This window comes from Apus apus, chromosome 20 (genome assembly GCF_020740795.1).
Source record: "Apus apus isolate bApuApu2 chromosome 20, bApuApu2.pri.cur, whole genome shotgun sequence".
Classification (NCBI taxonomy): domain Eukaryota; kingdom Metazoa; phylum Chordata; class Aves; order Apodiformes; family Apodidae; genus Apus; species Apus apus.
In genome coordinates, this window is record NC_067301.1 from 1,629,357 (window position 1) to 1,652,878 (window position 23,522).

General features: G+C 36.0%; 1 long non-coding RNA gene across 4 annotated transcripts in view; it reads left to right on the forward strand.

Moving 5' to 3' along the window:
• The window catches only part of LOC127392824 (uncharacterized), a 101,707-nt gene that overhangs the window by 1,918 nt on the left and 76,267 nt on the right, over positions 1–23,522 (forward strand). For 2 of the 4 annotated variants that reach the window (XR_007891342.1, XR_007891343.1), the window contains exons 2-6: positions 181–286; positions 4,646–4,740; positions 7,488–7,595; positions 18,504–18,589; positions 19,544–19,614. This is a non-coding gene — a long non-coding RNA (uncharacterized LOC127392824). The remainder of the gene's footprint in view (positions 1–180; positions 287–4,645; positions 4,741–7,487; positions 7,596–18,503; positions 18,590–19,543; positions 19,615–23,522) is intronic. The other 2 variants (XR_007891345.1, XR_007891344.1) reach the window with 2 other exon arrangements.

Genomic DNA, 23,522 nt, shown 5'->3' on the forward strand with positions numbered 1-23,522 from the left:
CGATTAATAGTGAAAAAAGTAGTTGCTATAAACTTGTAGGCTTTTTGAATGTTTTTTATTCATGCTCTATAAGTAAAATATCACTTATTGGTGAACCCTAAATTTATTTAAAAAATAAGCCATGTTTTAAAGATCTACTGTTTCTTTCTCTATTTAACTTTTCCACTTATTTGGTTCAAGGGAACACACTCTGGTCAGTTTGTGTTTGGGAAGCTCCATGATCACAAAATATTGCAATATTAAGATGATGGGAAATATGAAGGAGAGTTCTGTGGAGTGAGAAAAGGTAAGTTAGGCTTTTTGAGCAAGCTTTCTTTAGAGTTTACTCTGTCAAGACTGAACAGACCTGTTTGTGCTACATAAATAAAATAATCTAGTTATTTTTCAAAGATGGCTTTTGGTCTACTGAAAGCCAGGAAACTAAGCTCTTGTTCTCACTTTATCTCGAAGAAAATACGTGCAAGTGCTGTTGTGCGGTTTTTTTCTTTATAACCCAAACACTGTTAAAAAAAAAATGTGTCGGTTTAATAGCTTCTCACTTCTGAAGACCTTGAAGAGAGGATGTTTTAAGTATAGTTGGTACGCGTGTGCACCCACAGTTTTGTACCACTGGGTGTCTCTCTAGCACCTGTTTTGAGATTGAATTAGGGAATTCTTCAGGCTTACACTTGCTCAGTGGCTGGGCTGCCTCTAGGTTGTAAGCATTTAGTACTGTATTGATTTACTCTAGATATGTGCTCAAAAGTGACACATTTGTTGAAGTTTATATTGTATGGTTGAAGTTTGATACTGTTGAAGTTTGTTTTTTATGGTCAGATGTCCTGGTGAGTGTCAAACTTCAGGTATTAATGTTGAATTTGTCTGTCTTTTATCTTCAGTTTTAACTGTAATCATGTCAGGGGTAGTTTTCTAGATCAATCTTTTGCAAGTGATAAATTCTCAGTAAGTGGACGCTGTCAGTTAATAGAATCTTGTATTCTGTGAACCTTCAGAGATTCTAGTCCATTAAATGTCTAATAAACAAGCAATAATTATAACTATATTAACTGAGGAGTCAGTTGACAAAAAATGCTGATTTATATACTGCTTAACAATAAAATTGATTTCACATTGGGTAAAAAGGTGGTCAAGTGATGCAAGATAAAAACTACAACTGAATGCTAGGGAATGTGTAATAAAACAGCCCCTGAAAGCTGCTGATTTAGAAAAAAAATAATAACCACTCTAGTGACCTGTGGTGGATTGTCTGGTTTTAGTGGGTTTGTATGTGCATGCATTTCAAAATGACAGAAACCTATGACATGTAAATTAAGTTTGCAGAGGTTAATGAAGCAAAACACTCATTTTCTTCATGCAAATGTTTCCTTTCCATGATTTCTCATTTCTGGCTGCTGCCTAAGTCCCAGTAAGCAGATGCTGTGTTCCATTCTGTCCCTGTTGCTACTTCTTTGTGTGTTTTGGCTGTGTTTAGTTTGTCTTCTTTCCCAGAGGAAGGCCTGCTGTTTGATACACCTGTTAACCACATTAAACAGGTGGCAAGCCTTATGGGCTTCTTCACCTGCAGGCTTTGGTTCCCCTACCCCCCCAGAATCCGTTTGGATTACCTGTTGAGAGAATCGTAGTTTCAGTTCTGATGCAAATGATTTAAATTACTGGAATTTTATTTGCTCAGAATTACACTGCCTACTAGTGGATAACACAAAATTTGATGAGGCAGACAAGTTATGTGTAGAGACAGGCAAGTTTGAATTTGAAATAAACAGAATTACAATAAAAAATGTAATGGTCACTAATTGATAAATGAATTAATTTATCCCTTCATTAATTGACTGGAAATTGCTTCCTGAAATAAAGTGGTAAGTATTATGACCCATTTTTTACATATTTTTCTATATTTGTAAACTGTGACTTTGAACAGCTTACCCTGCCACACAATGTTGGGAGTAACTGACATGAAAAATGTCAATTCCTGAATAAAAACTGACAAAGTTTATATCCACTGAAGGTAGTATTTGAAAGTCTTGCTTAGTAAGAGACTACCCCGAGTGAAGCTACATGTGAATTTCTGTAGTTAACCTGCTTTAGTAGGCTGTTGCAGAATTAATATAATATGAAATTATTACTGTTCGTGTACTAAATGTTCTAACTGTTATTACCCATAACAGTTAATTGTGGCTTAAATGAATTCCATATCAACACATTTACCTGAGAGTGCAGAACCAATCCACAATTACATCGTGCAGTTAGCAGAATAAATTCCTTATTACTGATTCTTAGGATAGGATTTCTGTGGATGATACCTTAACGACTTTGCCTTCACCTGTTCCTCTTCTTCATGAACTTTATTTCTGTTTTGGTCTCTATTAGTAGATTGCAGTGTCTTAGTGTCTGCTGCATTGCATGTCTCTGAATCACAGGAAATGGAGTACCTTACGAAAACTCCAGGTTTTTGTTGCTTTAAAGCGGAATTTTCTGTTCTAGTTTAAAAAGCAAACCAAGCACAAACAAAAAAACCTCACAGCATAATGGAGCCCATCACTGGAAGCTTGTACCTTTTTCTTTTTCTCTGTTTCCTGTTTCCCTTTGTTTGTGTACTAACTGGTAGCTCTTTTTCTGGAGGCCCCCATGTCACTCTGGCTGTACACACCTTTGTTTCTCTGCATAAATGTGTGATGTATAGATAGTGCTTATGTGGACGTCAGCATTTCCAAACCTTACATGTGTTGCATTGCTAAGCAACTTTTAGCAACACTTATCTCTCGTCCTTATGCCATCTGGAAAAGAGGATTAGACAAGGAAATGTGCCAGAGAGAGACAAAGGCAAATCTAAGAAAGTGGTGGCTTAATTACTGAAGAGAATGAGTGACATTAATAGTAGGCAATCATAAGATTTGATTGAAAGCAGGAACAATGCCTTTACAGGTAGTGATAAGGAACCACCAAGAAAGGCTGCATATTTTATACCCCCTGTCCTATTTCCTCCTCTGGAGGAAGCAGCACACAACCAAATCCCACTGTGTTTACATATGATGATGCCAAATGAAGGCCACTATGATTTCAGTCCATAGTTTTGATAGCGCACTGTAACTGGAATTCTTTTTCTAGACCACCTTCCATTTGTTATGTACATGCAGAGGTGTAACTAGCTGACTGCTGTTTTGAAGGTCTCTTCCACTGAATAGAGAAGACTGGGAAAATGCCAGTGGAGCTTGAAGCTTGTGTACATTGGAATTAGCAAGAGTGCTGCTGTCACTGGGATAGCTGCATCGTGTGCTCTAAAATTATGGAATAGAGCAAAGCAAGCAGCATCAGAAGCAGATTTCCAAAGATCTGCTTTGTCTCTGCTTTTATCTTCCATCTTGCATCTATAATTGCTAAAGGTGCAAACAAAGAGCTAGAATTTTAGCCACTATATCCCTCTGGAGTTTCAACTGGGTTCAGACACCTTTTAGAGTTATAGTAGCACTTTATTCGGTACCTCTGCTGTTTCACATGGAAAGCCAGATACCCTACTTAATAGAACAATTATTACTTTAGATTTTAAATATTCTCTAATACCTTATGTACTCTAACATGAAAGAAATGAATTCTGTCTGATAGCTAAACAGGATTTAGGACCATGTGACATCTGTTACTGAGTATTACTTCCCATACCTGAACTTTTGACTGTACTTTGACCATTACTTGATTATTTCCTTATATGTGTCAACTCTAAACTCTTCCAATAATAGGGGAGCAGTTCAGGCTAACTTCCAGTACCAGTTCTATGGTTCAGTATGTTTTTTTATACATATTTTGGTCTAAAAGTGCATGCTACAGTGTACAATACTATTCTCTCACATCTGAAACTGATACCAGTGTTCCTGGCTCTGACCTTCCCTGTCCTGTCAGCAAATACCTGTGAAGTATCTGACAAATTTTCTATCCTCCCCTGGTATACACCACAAAGAGGAATTGGTTCACTCTGCTATCACTTAATATTAGTGAAATTGAGGCTGTAAATTAATCATCTCAAGATTATACTCTAATGAGTAGGAAATGGTACACTAGAAAAACTGGATGCTCATCATGACGTAACACTAAGTCACACAATTACGTGTGCAAGTTTAATGTCACTAGAAACTAATTAGCCTATACCTAAGCCTCTGTGGTATTTGGCTTTGCAGCCTTAGGAATCTTTAAACTTTTACGTAAAGGGTGTATCTTGGCTGAAATACAGTCCAGATTTAAATAATGAAAGCTTTTTGGAATGGAGTTTTGTACACTATTTCACTTTTCACAATCTTTAAAAAGCAGAATAATGTTCAATTCTGTAGGTGACAAAGCAGTTATTCATTATTGCCATGTAATTTAATGCAATGTAATATATGAACTGAAGGACTTCACATAATAGTATCCCACAGTAACAAACCTCGGGCAAGAAATGTTTGATTCTCCCCCTTTTCCCCTTGAGAGGAGTGCCACATAATCCATGGTTGTTGTGTGGTCTCCTATTCAACTTTTCACACAAATGTTGGAAGGGCATTTATAAAAAGCCTTGAGGACCACCCACTTTGCTATTGAAAACTGGCAGAAATAATCCCTTCTTTATAATTTAGATGTGGTGTTGTCGAAATTTAAATTCCGCATGTATTTCTGTTTAAAGGGGCAGTGGAGAAATGACACTCAAAGAACGGGGCGCTGTAGTTAATTGTTCTGGTGACATCTGTGATGGACTGTGGATCAATGGCTACCCTGCTGGTACGTACATTCATTATGCTCTCCAGTTATTAACAACTCTTTGCCATAATGCTTTAGTTGTCCTTCTTTTGATTAATATGATCTGACTATAGTGTTTAGCATCCTCTGAGTACTCACTTGTAGAACCTAGAGTTCTCTGGAGCAAGGGGGATAGCTATCTGAGACCTTTTCTGAAGGGAGGGAGCTCATTCAAATTACATGGAGAACTACAGTGAGGTGTGGAGTGTTCTGGTAATGGGTTTTTATTTTTGCAGTGAGGGAGAGGTCTTTAGTTTTAATAGTGTGCATTTTTAGCTTAAAAGTGAAAGTATTTTGGAATTAAAAAGTTGGAAAGGTAGCAAAAGAAACAAACTGTGTGCATGCATGGTACGCATGTGTGTAAGAGTAATCCCAGTTAGTTTAAATTGTGCTGTTGGAAATAGTAAAGAATTGCTCAGCAGGTTATAATTTGTTAAGCACAGAGCAGAAATTAATCCCATCATAATGCAAAGATATGGCTTAGTAGAAAGCTTTTCTAATCCAGTTGCCTTGTGCATGAGGGGACTGTTACACTTTTGACACAATGTAGTAGTTCCAACTTGAATGCAGCTAGTCAGGAGATGCTTGTAATTTAATTTTTGTGTTGCCTCACAGCATATATGCATGTATTGTTGGTGTCAAGCAGCAAAACATTTGGAATGGAACTTGGAAGAGCAGATCTGTGCCCATCTTAATAATGTTTGCATGTCAGAATCTCTACTTCAGGATGCTAACACTCTAAAAATGTAATATTTAATTAAAGAATCAGAATAATATCATTCACCAGATTGCTTTATTTCTAACTTTAGTATTAGATGCAATACTAGGTCATGTTCTCAGAACCCAGAAAGAAAATGTTTCTTTTTAGAAGCATTTCCTGTAAAGGAATCAGTTTTTAGTAGCTATCGTAATTCTCACAGTAAAGTGCTTCTTTAATCCAGTCAAAGTTGGTAGTAATCAATATTCATGGCTGTGTTCAAACCCTATAAAATGTTGTGATGGTCTGTTTCATGATTAGTTAGCAGATGTTAACTTTAACAGGCCCTTTTTTCTGGCACTGTAAGCTGAACAATAAGGAATTGAATAGGTCTTGAAGAAATCTCTGCACAATCATGGAAGTATTCTCTTCAGATTACTATAAGGATATATTTGAAGAGAGAAAATTTGTTCTGCTCCTGTTCATTGCGTACTTAGAGGACTTAATTTTCACTTTTCTCAGCAATGCAATCATTTACATTCTGTATTAAGAAAGCATGATATTCCTGTTTATCACTTAAACTTAATTGTTTTTTAAATCTTTTTAAAATGCACTTTTGCAGAAGTCAAGGTTATTTGTAGGACTTCACTTTAGATGTCTAGATAAATATTTTAGGCAGAACAATAGCTTGGCTTTTGTGCAGAAAATGCCTTCATTACAAGGAATAAATGTGTATCTTTGTTCCACCCTTCTTGAATAAAAAGTAGAGTACATGTGTTTTATATGCTGGATTAAAATCTGTACCTGTAACTGTAAGAGATAGTTAATACAGATTCTTGACATACTAACTATTTGTTTCTCTTTTGATAATCAGCTGTGAGTAGTCATGGATTGAGGATCTGGTCTGGCATCAGAAACTATCAAAATGCATCAAGTTCTGCTACCAACTTAATTAAGTTAATTGAACAAACTGAGAGGAAAACAGTTAACTTCTGTGTACGTAGTGTGGGAAGAGCTGAACTCATTCTAAATTTCACATTATTAATGTGTATGCAGTAATCTAAACCTGGGTAGTTAATATGCCAACTTCATAAATTACATCAAATGTGCAAGTATTATACTCTAAAAATAGTAGTAAATACCTTTTTTTATAGTCTGAGATGTTTTTGTGACTGTCATACTGACTTTTATAATGTAGTACTCAGAACAAGTTGTTTGTTGCCCTCCCCTCCCCCTAATGGGTGGCTTCTATTCAAGGAAAGATTCTCTAATAAAAAAAATGCAGCAAGCTCTGCCTTCAACAACCAGGGCCATAAAAATCACCCCTCTAAATACTGATTTGCAATCCAAAATTAATAATTGATTTATGAAGTATTGTTAAATCCACTAGAGTCCCTGGAAACGGATTAATGTTCTAGTACTTCTAAGAATCCTAGGACCTTTAAGTCTCACTGAAATTTGTTTAAAAATCTTACCCAGCATTTGGTTTCTCTTTATATTTTTATAGCAACAGTTTTATTTTTTTTCCCTAGCATGGATAATATCAGATGGCAGAACTGTAATTATTCAACAATAATGATTTGAAGTATTGCACCAGATGAAACAAACTACAGTGAAATATTTCTTTGAAGCTGTGAAACTTGATTCTTTGTTTATTAGGGAACTCACAGCTTTAAGTTTGTGCAGCACTTTAGCAGAAATTGGGAAACACAAGGAGTAGCCTAAGTGGATGCTACATCCCCATTTGTCTACTCCGGTTTGACAAAATCTAATAGAGGTAATTTTCAGTGTTCTGCTTAATGTATGTTTTCTGCTGTATACCCAGTTGTAAATTTAATACACTGAATACCTAATGGCTGTTGTGGTGAATTTATTCTTATATTTGGACTTCTAATTAAGATTTTAAAACCTATGAGCACAAACAAACACTGTCAAAACTATTTTCTTCTACTGGATTTGAGTGCATAATCCCTCTTTTGACGTATGTTGCATCTGGGAACTGGGCACTGAAATCTGCCATTTCTGTCATTAGTAGCTCTGGATTTGCACTGGCTAGTTTACCAGTCCCTAAGGGAGATGGAGCCAGAATCTGGATCTGACACCATAACTGGAGCAGGAGATGCTTCAAGCAGCCAGTGTGGTGAGTAAAGATAAGGGATTAGTTGACTGCGCAGCTTTTTAGTTAACTGAAAAATGAAAAAGTATCTTTGCACAGCAGTAATACAAACAGGCAGTTCTTAAGTGATTTATAATTTTTTTTAGCACAGAGTGCTGTATTTCTGATAATAAATAGAAATGAAACAATTTTTTGACATTGATTCCATTTTATGAGAGATCTGTTCCCTCCCAGGGTTTCTTTTCAGTTATTTTAATCAGACAAAACACACTGGTGTGATAATTTCTGTGGTCTTAATTAATTTACTAAGAATGAAATAGGACCTGAAATTTTAATCTGGAGTCCAGATTTTATACCCTTCATTAATGTTCAGAAATACTGCTGGTACTTCACACACTTTTAGTAACACCCTTAACTGGCATGTGAAACTGGTCCCACAAATAAAGCAGTTAGAGTATCTTAAGTTTCCTAGTTTCAGAGAAAATCAGAAATATTCAGCCATACAGGCTTTTATGTCCACACAAAAGCCCTTTTGCATTGAAATAAAATATTCAAACAGACAAGGCAGACAGAAATTTTTAACTTTTTCATTATTTAATATTCTTCATGCCTGATTTGTAATTCCTGGACAGCCAGCAAGCTTTAACCTGTGAATTATTGTTATACTGGAGTAGCCCAGTATTGCCAGTCCAGGCTGTGAGAAGTTGAGAGTCAAACCACTTCTTCAGAAGGCTTAAGTCCAAAGTGTTATGTATCTGTAACACTTTCTCTTGATCCCCTAAAGTGCAACAAAAGGGTTTAAGAAAAAAAAAATACAAAATGCTGCCAACCATGTAATAAAATCATAAGAGTCTTTGACTTTGAAGTTTCAAATTTGATGCTTTGAGGAGGCATTTTGTTGACCACTGGGTAGTTGAGACTGCAAAGGTAGCTGTCCTAGCTATGTGTTATTCTGTGAAATGCATGAAAAACAAGCAGTTGCTTTTGCAGTCCATGGGCAGCTCCTGTCTATGACTCATGCAATTTAATCAATGAGAAACAAAATCTCTTGTGACTCTGGATGGGATACCATATGTTGCAACAGAAAAAGAGCACTTTCAGAGGAGGCATTTCAGTGTTTTTAGAAAGATGGCATTGCAGAGAAAATGTGTTTTGCTTTAAACATTAGGACTTCAAACCAGACCCAGTGATTCTTTTACATAGTTCACTAAGCTAAAGATACTTCTGGGGATTCAAGGCATCCTGTTGCTATGGGCAGTCAACCATTGTTTTCTAGTCTTAGTGTCACTACTTGGGTATGCCTGTTTGTGTGCATGTGCACATGTTCTTGTGTCCTGTAGGAGGATGGAATAACAGATGTAGAAATGATTGCTTTGTTTTCCATAATTTTGAAATGTTCTCCTGTTCTGTAAAAGAGATGCAACAAGAAAGTTATTGTGCAACAGCCACACACACCTTCATCCTGGTCCATCCCTCTGTCTCCTATTGTCCTTAATATTTTGATTATCACAGCAGAATGAATAATACACAAAAAATTAATGGTTCGTGGAGTTCTATCTTGTCCTTTTTAGTTGTTTTTTAATTCACCAAAATAAATTGTGGTAGGCGACGGGAGAAAAGCGACCGACCATGGTGATTGATCAGCAAGTCTCGTTTATTGACTCCAATCAGGCAATATTTATACTCTCAATAATGAAGCTCATAACATAGTGCAAAGCTAAGCTCACCATTGGCTAGCTATTAATGTTAACCACACCTTTGATTACATTCTTGTAGTTAGTGTTCCCAGGTTAGCTTTCTCACACTCATGTCCAAGCTTTCCCTCTATCATATCTTGTTATTGTACAGCGGTTTGGTGCTCAAGGGCATGCTGTCCTGGTTTCTTGCAAAACTCCCTTTTCTCAGCTCTTACAATTAACCAGCTGTATCATGTCTACGTGACCTTTCTCACGCAGCCAGTCTTCTGCAAAACTCTCCACAATAAATGGTGAGTTTCTCCAGCCATTGCTCTACTGATTTCTGATTCTTCTCATCTCTGTTTTTGGAGAGGGAAATGTTGGCTAACTCTCAAAATATCTTGGGAATAACTTACGATGGGTAAATTATGAGATCCTTGAGGTTTTCAGGCATGACTGCCTGTAGTATGGATATAATCATGCAATGAAGGAAAACCATCCAGTTTTTATCCAGTATTGATGAACTGTCAGTGAAAAAGTTCCAAGAGTTTTTCTTGTTCAGGAATAAATATGTAGCTATTGTTTAAATATGGGTAATTTTTCATATTTCAAATTACTAATCGGTTCCACAACCATGGAAGATATATTAGATGTAATTTGACTGGGAAGTCTCTTTAGTCACTATTTAGTCACACATCTTGTGCTTAGAGATTAATTTCTAGGAGTTTTGTGATGTTGGCCAAGCAAGCAAGCTCGGTATCGATGCAACTTTTCAGGTTGTTTTTTTTTTCTTACTATCAGTTATGTTTTTCACAGCACTTTTTGTTTCAGTATTAATTATTTTCCAAGACTGTCTTTAGAAAATATATTAATGCCTGCTTAAATTAGATTAATAAAATTAGATACATTAGTAAATGGACTTAGAGTAGCAATATCATCTTGGTTGGTTCAGTTTGCTCCAAGGAAGCAGCACGTGCGAGAAGAGTAATGTTCTTCTATTATTGGTGTTATTACAAGACATCACAGTGTAATAAAGAGAGAAATTTCTAGGCACTGGTATTGGTGACATAATGTTGCTGGTTGTCCAGATTGTTTTAATCCCCCTTTTTTACATTTGTTTCATATCATCCCATTTCTGCTGCGTCAGCTGAAGCGTTTTTCATATTTCTGGATTGAAGAACGTTGCTGTCATGCTATGTGTCTAAAATTTAGGGGCATTTACAAGGAGGAGTAAAAAGCTTTCAATTGAATCCAGGGCTCGGAGTGTGCACAGCCTCCTTACAAAGCCAGCTCCAATCCATTGCTGGTTTGTTGTTTGAAAGGTTGGAGCTGTCAAAAAATCCAAGTTTTGGCTTCTGCTGTTTTTGGTTGCAAGTGTTTAGCTTTAAGTGTTCTGCCATCTGATTCATACTCATCGTTACTTGATGCTTTTACTTCCTTCACCCACTGACTCCATTGAGTTACTCTGAAAATATATCTGTTTGAGATACTTTTTTGAAGGCTTGTTATGGATGAATGGATTCCCTTATTTTATCATTGTGAGTATTCAACTGATAACATTGGATTTGATTGAGGAACAAAACGCACTTGGGTGAAGTAGTAACTGATGATTTTACTGGTTCATTGAAGCAGAAAGATTATAGATCTGATAGACCTACATTAAAATTACTGGCTAAGCAGGATACAAGACAAACAAGGTTGAATTTCCAGGATTGGGGCTTATGGAATTGTAGGTAGTTTAACAAAAAAAAAGACTGAAAAATAACTACTCTTTGTATCATAAAGTCATAGTCCAAGCTAACAAAAACTTGCCTGTATGCATTAATCACATAATAAATGTTTTAATGAATTAAAATTATGCTTGTGCCTAAATAGTTTGAGGGGAAAAATTATTTTGTGCCACTCCATGTTTAAAGGGGTTTGCTTTGTAATAGTGCTGAAGCTTGCTTTATGGCATTGATAATTCAGGAGAATACACATTAGTCTGTAACAGAAATAACTTGAGCATAAATGTTTTGGGATTTCCTTTAATTGTCAGTACACATTTTGATCATGGAAGTTTTAGATTCCCCAATAGTGAGAGAGTTTACATGATGACCAAGATTCTTTTACGGGAACTTATTCATTGAAGCTTATAAAAAAAAGGAGGGTGAATATTATAATTTCTCTTTGGAGGATGTAGGAAGGCTAAGCCAAACCTGCATCATTTCATATGTAGCTGGACATGTAAGGGTTTGGAGCAATTTTGTAGCTGCCAAAGCAAGGTACTTGGGAAGAATGTTTTACTCTCTCCCCACTATTTCTTCATCCAATAAGCCTTTTTAGACTATCTGACAAAAATAACTTAATTCAGGAGCAGCATCAGATGACACACAGGCTGTCATGTGTTAGTTAAAAAAAAAAAAAGAAAAATAGTTACCATAACAACTGAGTCATCACTTGTATTTCCAGGAGTGAGAAGATCTTTAAAAGAAAATGTAATAGGTCAGTCATGTGCATGTTAGTAGTGTTTTCAGTGAAAAAGCATGAAACATCTTTTCATGGGTGACAAGAATGGTTTGGTTTTAATATCAAAGTTCAAGTAAGGTTTTAATATGAAAATAGATGATTGTGTCAATTATTGGAAGCAGCAGCAGCAAGTAAGTATCTTTCAAAACAAAAACCCCCAACACTGAATACCTAGTTTCTAGTCATATTAGGGATACTCTGGACAGCTGACTGGAGAGAATCTCTATTAAACAATGAAATAACACCATCAGGTGCCTTCTTTTAGCCTTGCTGATTTTTTTTAATCATGCAGACTCAGAACAATCTATATTTTTGATTCATTGTTGAGGACCTGATTCTGCTCATGTTTGAAGTCAATAGAAGTTTTCCCTTTGACATCTGTTTGTGGGATCAAGCCTGAACATGATTTATTTTATATTTTGTGTCAGCTTTTCTGAGGTAACTTCAAAGCCCACTTCGCCATCCATGTTTCCTGCTTCTCCACTGAAGCCCTCAGTGCTAAAACTCTTGACATCATCAGTAGAGGTAGCCTGAGGATCATCAGAGACTTCTTTGAAGACTTGTTAGTAATTTCCATTACAGACAAATATTCTGCTGAAAAAAAGGTTCTGACTGTACCCTCTCTTTCCTGCAGGCAGTGATAAATAAAGAATTTCTGCAAAATTAGATAATTTAAATGTGGCACTTTATAGGCACTCCTGGATGAGGCAGAGGGAAAGTGTAGCTATAATTAGGTTTCTCCTCTGTTTTTTAATTTAGTTTTGTTACTCTCTGGCCTGCATTTCAGCTAGCAGTTTCTGCCTTTTTTTTTTTTTAGCTGATTTATATTTATTTTAGTTTTGAACACTTTATTTGGAATTTTATGTGAACTTATCACTGCAGTAAAGAAGCCTCACCCCTCCACATATAATGTGGGAAAGAACTACTAGATTTTGGGCTTATATAAATTTGTTATTTAAGGAGAAATACGTTTTCATTTTCAGTATAAATTTGGTATATAAACTGTCTGCCATAACTTTATTTTCTTAACAGTTTCTCTTTTACTTCTCTTGAAGTTTGAAAAGACACTTAACTTGGGCATAGCAATGAGTCTGTTGGAGCCCACCTGTGGGCATTTCACTGATGTGCAGCCCCTCCTGATAATCACTGCTTCCCATGGATTTCTCCATGCCATTCTTAAAATTAATTAAGATATTCATTAATATTGATTAAAAAAAATATTCTATAGTAGTAGGAAATTGGGGGCTAGGGCAGAAGGAAGGGAACTCCTGTTTGTACTAGAATGTGTATAGAAGCTGCTAACCTGGCTCACCTTTTAGACCAGTGTTAGCACTAGTACACTGGGAGCCTCACAGATGAATCTAAGAAGAAGTAATGATGAGAAGCATACAACATGGCAACAAAGTGATGATTAACCTGTTTGCTGTTTTGCAATTAGAAACGTTGGGCTAAACATGCTGATTCTGTGAGACTTGCACAGGGTGCTGGAGATGTTGCACTAATTGTGATAAAAGGAGTCCCAGCATGTGTCTAGCACATCCACGTTAACTCAATTTAACAAGACATCAATTTGAAGTTGGAATCTACCTGTACAAGTCCTTATCTGCTTTGCTTTGTTGCTACTTCTGTAGCCTATGATATGTTCCCCAGGTAATTGTTACCTGTAAAGTAAATTATTGGGTGGTAAAAGGAATTAAACTTCTGTGTAAAGTTCTTACTTTGAGTTTATCTAGATCCTAAATTCCTGTATGACCATTATCTTGTCAACAAAACCCACAAAGGACAACCTACACAAAATTTTAGATTTAGTTTGTATTTTTACTGAAGATTCTTTTTCCTAATGCCTATTAAGCTTTTATGTTCTCATCAAATTCAATTTTATGATATAGTACTTTTAATGAGCAGAATTTCTTTGTTGTCATCTGTTCTGCTTGTATTTTCAGTCTATATAAAACAAAGCTGTGGTTCCAAGCATTATGAAAAAAATTTATTATTTTATCATTATTATTTGTTTCCCCTCTTACCTACGCAGAAGTAGAAGCCACTTATGAAAATGTAGATATTGATATAATAACGACCCTTTGAGTAAACTGTTCATTATTAGAGTTCAACCAAATCCAGAAACTTCCAGCATACTGTATTTTGACCACTAGAATATTTCCCTTCTTCAAATAATGCAATAAAATACTTTTGGATTTTGAATTTGACTGTATAAAAAGATCATTCTTAGTCGTGGTAAGAGTGGTGTCCATTTTGATGCTAAGCTTAAAGTAAATAAAAACCAAAACATAGATGTATAAAATGCTTTCTTGGAGTCTTTTTTTTTTTTTTGCCCTGAGGTTTGTTTTGTTTTAAACTTTCAGATTGGCTGCTTGGCATTTTGCTGAAAAGAAAAGCCAAGCTCACACATGGATGATTGCCAGATACTCCAGACCCTATTTTGGTTAAATTACAGTACCCACGTTTTGGTAACAAAGCACATTGATTTTATATTCAAAAAGATTTTTATATTTAGTCTGTTAACCTTTTGTAATTCCCACCCACAGCTTTAAACTGCAGAACATTTTGATGCTAATTGTTGTCAGGAGGGTATCTGCCATGGCCCCATGGCAATTTAAATCCATTGAATTGTAATGCAGGTGCTGGTAATTGCAGAACTGGGTTTGTCTGGCTGCAGCATGTATGTCTCAAACAATTATTTTTAAATTGGATTTGAGAAGATTTAAAAAAAAATAAATTCTGTATTTGAAGATAACCTTACATCATATTTAAATGAAATAAAAATATTGGGTGAATTTTTCCTCTCACTTTCAAGGCAGTTTTATGTGTTTGCAGTTTTAGAACAGTCTTCACTGTGGCAGATTCTGAGGTTCAGCAGCCATTGTGTGGCTTTTAAAATGCCTGTTAGTCCCTTGGTTTTGGAAGTTCATAGGAATTTTAGTCCAATAGTTCTTGAAAATATGGTTGCTTGGTATAATATCATAATCCAGTGAATACAACATGGGGGCAGGAGGGAAGAAGTTTTGTGTTCTGACCCCCAAATGGTTTGGGTGGATTTGGACAGATCACTTCCTTCTGGTCTTGCTTTTCTCAGTATAAAATAATGACATTGCTTTTCTTTTACACATCTCAAACCATTGCATCAAATGCTAACAGAAATCTGTCCTGTAATCTTAATGTGCAGATCTGTATGTCTTGTCTGGCCACAGGACACTGAATGTTCTGCCTTTTACCAGCATCTTCATTATATTCGTCAGATCTACGTAGAGCAGAGTTAATGATTATGCAATAGCACTTTGTTTGGAATACACAACATGCTGAAGTGCTGCCTGGGAAAACAGATACAGAGTAGTCATTACTTTTAATAAATTATTATAATTTTAGTGGATTTGATGAACCTTCCCTCTGAGTGAAGCCTTTCCACAGAATGCTTTAATATGGATAAAAGTAATTTTCATGAGAAAAGCCTTTAGTTAACTGAAGTTACTATACAGAGAAGATAAATGTAGGGTCAAAAATAGAAGGGTTTAGTGATATTCACTGTAAGATGTGATTCTTTTTTTCTTTAAAACCACTTGATCTTAGGAAATTAATACTGAATTCATATGGAAAAGGTATTCTAACCGTTTAAAGGCAGTGACCAATTGTAGTGGAGAATCCCTGCTGGAAGATGGAGTTCAGGTTCCTGCCTGAACCCCAGAAGAACTGGTGTCAGGGGTCAAGATGGGCTGGTTTTGGCTCCGTTGCCACTTGCTGCAGAAGCTCTGGTGAGGAGATGTAGCTATGAAACTATTGCAATATCTGGTTGTGGTAATAGAGAGATTAACTCAGTGAGCTTGTATTAAGATACAGAAGGCAAGATTCACTGCTCTTTCTTCATGCTTTATAACTACTTGTCTGGACATAGTTACAGAAGTTCTAGTTTCTTTTAGAAATAGTTTATTTGGCTTATTTTGAAGCAAAATTGATTAATATTGCAAATACAAGAAGAAATTCTGTGGAAGTTGTTACCTGATTTGTAGTATTTCACATCTCTTAGTGAATATTCAGATCTAATTGGCTAAAGACTTCAGTGATAAGTAGCTGAGTGGAGCAGTGCTCTGCCTAGGAGTTACTGCTTCTGCTGAAAGGCTGTTCATTTGATTCTCTTTTTCAGGTCCTGTTGAACATTTATATAATCTGTTCTTAAATGATTTAACTAATCTTGTCCAAGGGTCTTTTAAACCAGAGATTTTTTGGGCTTCTGGCAGATAGGTTCATTTCCTTTGCCATCATATGTAACTAAGATAGTTTTGAACCTGTTGATGTAAATGGGGGCAACTTTTTTATATAAATGTGCATTCTGACTCTTGGTGCTTTCTAATGCATATTTTCTGAATGTGAAAACTTAAATGCAGCCATTAAGAAGATAATTTTGGGGAGTAAACACTGGTGCTACACGCTTGGAATTCTTCATGACTCAGCCTTCTTGGTTCAGGATTTTGGGGGTTTGTTTATCCTACAATTATACTGGTGCTAGTAACACTTTTTACTTTTTTCTTAGACTCTGGCAGCCTATCTGTGTGTGGCTTATTTTTATTATAGGTAATTTGAACACCATTTTCTAGCACTGGCTGTATTTTTAAAGCAGCACTGAGTTAAATTGACCTCATAGTTTTGCTCTGTGTGTGTTTATAAAACAGGGTTTTGGTTTAATAGGGTACTTGTTTGGGAATGCTAGTATCTTCCCAGACAGGATTTATGGTGAAAAGGAACAAAACTAAGCAGTGTTAGCAGGCAAGGCATAGATTGCCACCAACTGTACTGTTACAGTCATACCTGTGCAATTTGCACCTGGTGGAGCCTTTTCAAAGGACATTGATTTAGCCACTAATGTGCCAGGTGTAAATTTCATTCTGGTTGCATTATATTAGATTGATTAGATATTTGTCAAAAAAATTCAGTCAAATGAGGATGGTATCACAGCATTTAGTCTGCTACGAAGATATAATGACTATTTGCATGATGTTAATAAACCTTTATATCTGCAACTGTAGAACTACTGCCTTTTCACCCTTACTGAGGCTTGTTCACTGCTAATATTTTTTCTGGCTTTCCCCAGCTGCCCCCAGCTTCTGGCTGGATGTCCTACACAAGTGATTAGTAGGCTGTAATTGAATTGGCTGTAAAAAGATAACTTGATATTTCACTCACAGAGAGGTCAAGCTGCCCTATCTCAAATGGTTGTTATGAAAGTAGTCATCCTGCTGGCATTATCTCTCCAAGGTGGCACATAATCTTTGTCTTGTTGATAGTAATAATTATTGTAATTGAAATTAACATGAAGAGGGTAATTAAGGAGTGATTCTCTGCATTGAATACTTTAGCTCTACTTTGAAAGCATGTGAAACTGGAATTTATAAACCTTAGCAAGTACTTGTCTGGGTAGTGTATTTAATGCCAGGCAAAATACTACCTCATTAACTGTCTAAACCTTCTTGGTACCACATCACCAGTAACATGGGACAGCACAAGTACGACTATGGATGTGTAAGATTTCTGAAATGACTAATGGGAAATCCTGTCAGACACCTTGAAACCATTGGTCTTAAACACCTTCTTTGAACAGCTGCTTACTTTTGAGATTATTTTAGCTAAAGATTGGCATGGAGAATTATTTACTTTGTGTACTTACAACTGTCTTAGAGAAGGATTACCTGAGGCAGTAACTCTTCTGTAGTTCTAACAGCAATGTCACTTCCTCTTTTTAAAAGACTTTTCACAACTGTAAACATAATAAATAATTCTGCCATTCCTAGTAAGCCAGGTATGTATTGTTGCTTTTTCATGTGTGTCAGGGTAGGGCTTGTGTCAGACAGAAAACATATTTGCACTAGAAATGTTCATCTCTCCTTTATTCCCAAAGGGTCAGTGATGTTCCTTCTCTGCACTGGTATAGAAAATAAATTGAATGGGGTCCCCTCCCTTTTTTTAAAACTTGATTTCCCACCCCTGATGACAGGTATACTTGCCTTTTGACTACAGTGCACTGTGCAAGGTATCTTCTCAGTGCTAAGCTCTTTCTTTGGATTTGTGTGGCACAATTAATAACAATTTTAAAATGGGTTAAATTTAGTTACACAGGAACTTTTTTGAAACTGTTAGTGCATAAAGAACCTGGAGTTATACTGTGAGCAGTGTGGTTCTCATTCATTGCCCCAAGAATAAATACTGCTGCTACAGCAAAAGCTAATGGAGGGAAAGATGTTACTTACTGCCCTTGCAGAGGGAAAGACTTAACTTTCATCTTGCCCTATAATGATAAAGTTATGGCACTGTGGAGATGACTGCAGCATTTGCAACTGGAAATGTCTTACTTTAAGGTATTATAGCTAGGGTGAAGTTTGGCAGCTAAAATATTATCTTTCACACTCCACCCCACAGAATTGGAGACCAATACTTCCCCTTTGACTGTTGAGTTGTACATTCTGGCTTTAATTTTTTTTTATTATTTGGCTCTCATCACCATAGGGGATGTTAATAGTTCAGTGACCAGGATCCAATTTTATTTAAAGAAATAAATAATAGAAAAGAATGAGAGAATCATAATATATGTAAATGAAAATCCACCGTATTCAAGTGCTGATGACTTTGGATTTGATGTTAACTTATGAACACAAAGCAAAACACAAGCACATCATAAATTACACCATTTTTGGCATCTTCCTTAAGCATTACAGAAATACTTTTTTTTTTTTTTCCTGTATAGAGCAGAGGCAAAAAGCCAAGTGGCAGGATATCTGCTGAGAAAGCTGAGAAGATGACAGTCTCACAGGAGAAAATGGAAGACAGCAGGTATGTGTGAATCAGTATTCCTGGTGCTCAGCTGGAGAAAGCTGTCTGCAGTTTCTCTCTCTTTGCAACACACCACTGCTAATTGGTGTTACTTTCTTGGACAAATGGTGCTGTCTCCTTCTTAGCTGACCACTGAAATATGATACTGTCTTTCACATTTTATGCCAATACATCTTGTACTTCCTTATAACCTGGGCTTTTGCTTGGAGAAACAATGTTTCTCAGTCCTTCAATTTGGAGAGTGTTTGGTGTTGGGTTTTTTGGATGTTTGGGGTTTCTTTTAACTGCTTTTCTTGTTTTATTAGAGCTTTTTTCCTCTCTTTCAAATGAAGTAGGTGTGGGAGGTTTTTACCTGGTTTTTCACTTTAGTTTTGCAGTCTGCTCTGATTTCTGTGTTGCTGTGATACACTGAATAATTACACCTAACCTTGCTAGTTTTAAACTGATGTGTTTAAATGAACCTCCATAATTGCGTTACAAATGATGTAGATAGTTAAAAATAAAAGAAATACAATGGGTAGAGAAATTTCTCCTCTGCTTACTAAGCTAGTCAAGTTTTGCAAGGGTGATTTGAACAACTGTGACAACATAAAAATTATAGTTTATTGAAGAGCAGAAAATCCCTGCTCTCTGGGGAAAAAAAAACTAACAAACAACAAAAACAAAACAAAAACCCCAAACCCACTACTTTGAATTTACTGAATAGAACAGAATTAGGTGATAAAGTAGTATCTTGTGACCCTTCCTAGTGTTAATGCATCAGAAATAAACTCCAACTGTAGTGCATGCTTTCTGTGCTTTTACTGTTTTTAGGGAACAATAGTAATTTTTTTTGAACAGCGTTATTTCCTCAAAACAAAATGTAATCTGTCATGATACTGCTTAGATGTAAATTAAGAATATATTTTTAGCTTTTGAAAAACTTTCTGCCTTTCCATTTGTTTTCTCATACAGATATTTTTGCTGAGTGATTAACTTGAAGAATGAACTGTCATTTCAAGTACAGTGAATAAACCTTCCTTTTTGTAAGTACCATGTGAGAACACAGTAAATAAGTCTGGTTTCTCATAACCATGGAATCGATGTGCAGCTCTGACAGCAATACTGAATGTCTTCCTTGCTCCAGCCACAGATGTGCTTGCATTAAGGCTGTGGTATGACAGTAAATGAAATTGCAGCTACAGCAGCAAGTATTAGGGGAAAATGAAAATTCCTGACTCAGAGGAGCAGGGCAATGACAGAAAGACTCCTCATTATAGATCTTTTCATATGGAGAAGAATGACTGGTAAATGAGGTTTCTGTGACACAAAAAGAATGGAAATACAGTTGGACGTTCATGCAGAAATTGTGCTCACTGTAAAAACAAATAGCAGAATAGGGGATATCTGCTTTGCATTTCTTAACTGACAAAATGAGTATGGAGATATCCTCTGAGAGGGGTTAAGAAAAAGGTATTGTTTAACTTTCCCATTATTTAGGTTGTGATGAAAGTGACTTTTACTCTAGCCAGCTTATTGGTCAATTTTCTAGTGACTGCTTTAATTTATTTGCTGTACAATAGGCTCATACAGAAACCAGAGTACCTAACTATTTAAAGCACTTTCAGAAATGCTTCATTTACCACATGCAACAATTGTCTCCCTCATTTTTGCAGCATGACCAAGGAATTTAGTGTAGACTCTTGTTTTTTTTGTTTTGTTGTGTTAAAATGGCATAGCTTGGCAGCACTCCAACCCCTTAGTGTGAAGCTCTTTTGCTTTATCCTATTAAGTGGCCTAGAGAGTTGCAAATTCCCAGATTTCTGGATTTAGAAAAGCTGGAGGTGCTTTTGCATAGGAATCCATCTCTCTTCTGTGGCTGGTCCTTGGGCGTAAGATACCTTAATATATTATTTTAAATGCTTGAAGAAATAAAGAAAGAGGGAGAAGGCTGTCTTTCAGTTGAGCTTAGCTAGACTTTTATACTGTGATGTGAAGGGTATTCACACGTGCTGTGAAGGGGGATCTACCTTTTCAGGTACTTGCAGTGCTTGTCTTTGTCTTAAGTACTTTATATAGTCAAAGATCAGGAATGACCTGTATAAGCAATGTACACAGAAAAAAGACAATACTGAAGTTTCAGACAGTACTTCATGTACTTGCCATTGCCTCACATTGATCTGCACCAATCCCTAGTAATTCCTTCAAACCCACAGTAAGTTATACATTGAGTCATTAATTAGCTTCACCTAGAAGTCAGTCTCTGCCTACAGTGGCAGCCACTGCATTATCATCTGGTGCATTTCAAACAATAGAAATGATTGAAACAGGAACTCCTACATTTCTGTGAAGATTAAGAATGGCACACCACCCTGTAATTTAGGTAGTTGTGCAAGTTTTTCATTTGCATTAGCATAATAGTGCAGATTGTGTTGAATTATTCCATAACAATATCTTCAAGTTTTGAAAGATTTACTGTGCCATATGTATGTTATTTATTTTGGAGTGTTCTGGTCTGGTTCTTGATGGATTTTGTAATTGTTTTAACTATGTGTGTCTTCAGATGAAGGTAAAACGAAGATGCATTAATTCTATAGAGTGGCACATTTGAGTCTTAATGCTGGTTTTAAGCCTTGGGAGCCACCTTAAAATTCTGAATTACATTTATAGAATGACTGAATTTAGTTTAAATCTATCAGTCAATTTCTATATTAGTAAAATAAACTTCTTTCATATGTGACACTGACTGTTACTACAAGCAGAGATTTGTTGTCACATATTTGTTTTCTTCAGTTATGTGGTACATAGAGTCAAGTTTCACTACTTGTTGTGTTATAATTAATTCAAACTAATTGGAGTTTGTATTTACTTTAAGTATTTACTGGATGTTTGACTGCAGGATTTTGAAGAAAAGTAACGTTTACAGAATTGGACAAGTGATGATAATAGTGACAGAGCTATACAAATTCTCCCCCCCCCCTTTAAGACATATTTAATTTTAATGTTATAAGAACTGTTATATATGAGAGAGTGTATTTTCATCTGGGATATGCTTAATTGTTGCAGCTCACGACATGGCAGACTTGCTGTGCCTGCAAATACGATTTTATTGAAATTCCAGGACAGCAAGCAAAGTATTTTCTGTGTTACAATTTATACTTTTGGACTTCAGCATTTTAGAAGTAATGTTTCCTCAAAATTGTAGGTGGATATTAGGAGTTACATGCAAGTGGAACGTTTGTTCATCTAATCTCAAGACACACTTTTTTCTTCCATTACTCATTTTAATAGATTGTTTTAAATAGATTGGTCTCAGCTGTTGAGGTATAAGCAGCTTGTTGTTTTTCCATAGCAAAGGTCACTATGCATTGGGGGAGTCAGGTGGCCAGCAGATAAAACTTAAAATAATCTTTTCATTTTATATGGCCATTTTGCTTTGCTTGAAAAGGACTCATTTAATTGCCTGGTCATTTTATTCATGCAGGAAAAATTCCTTGCATATTTCAGGATTTCACTGTCTGACAGGGATCCCTGTCAATTCTAGAAGAATATTGAGGAGCTGAGAAGGATGGGCTTGATTTAATGCATGACGTTTTGGGACCTCACCCATCAACCCGTAGAAGTTGTATGTGAATCTGGGTTGGCTGGTGCGAAGATGGAAGAGGAAATGTCAACTTCCTTTATTATTTATTCTGAGCAATATTAATTACCTGGTTTGTGATTGGAAAAAAGCAGCCACATGCAGAACCCAGCCAAGCACCCAGCCCAAATCCAATCAGCCTGATGGATGCAGAAAGTTTACAGAATGACCTTGTGCATAATTATTCATTTGATGGCTGTTAGTAAATGGCACAAATGGAATCTGACATACATTATAACACGTTAATGATTGCCTTCCTCCCTCCATCCTCTTCTGTACAGAAAAATGATTTTAATTAAGACTTCCGTGATTAGTCATTTAATCAGTCATTAGGCCAATACAGATGGAGTCAATTAATTTTTTTTACACTTGAATAGAGACTTGATGCTTCTGCAAACTGTACAATATATTTTTTTTAATGTTGTATTATGGACAATTGCCTTGATGTCTCTCTAGTAAGTGCACATTACTTCTCCAAAAACTGGGTAGCACTTGCAGCACCTCAGTGTTGTGGCAATTATAGGTGTGTTTTATTATTTAGAGTCTACCCAAATTCTAATGAATCAGTTTGGTTCTAATTTGAGACTGATGGTTGTTCTTGTTATGGAGTATCCTTTAGCATTTAAGGAGTAGTGGGGTGGAGTTGCCTTTTAATGCAAATGTATTCAGCATTTCCTCATGTATTTTTTAATTACAAACTATAATACTTTGTGTTTCAGTGCTAAATTTCATGCAAGAATTTGAAATGTTTTGTGAACTTCAGGGCCTGTTTCATTTGGTGCGGGAACACTTTCTGCCTCCTTGGTAGATTGAAAAAATGAGGTGAATATAGCTATGAAATGATTTGCTAAAAATCATGAGAAGGAGTTGAGTGATCACCATCCATCTTAGATCAACAATACTTTAAATGACTTATTGGCTGTAGGTCAAAGTCATTGGCCGTTTACTGGACAAGAAGAGAACAGAAGTCTTAGTTTTTTAGTCTTAGAACTATTTTAGAGTAAGTCTTTGCCTGTTGCTGTGGTTGGCTGATATAGCTTGTCTTTAAAAGATATCAAGGCTAGTTTAGAAAAGACAAAGCAACTTTCATTTCTGTTCTGAGAAATTAAATCCAGAGAGAATTCATGAACTGATGAAACTTCCACAGTGTTTTATGTGACTGCTTTATGTTGGCTCATCAAGCAGCATTGGTTGTTTCTAGTGGTGTTCATTTATTGGCATGATATTGCCCTATTTAAAAAAAAACAAACCACCAACTCCAAATTTTCTTAATGAGAGAAGTACCTCATGTTACATCCGTGTTTTGACTTGCCA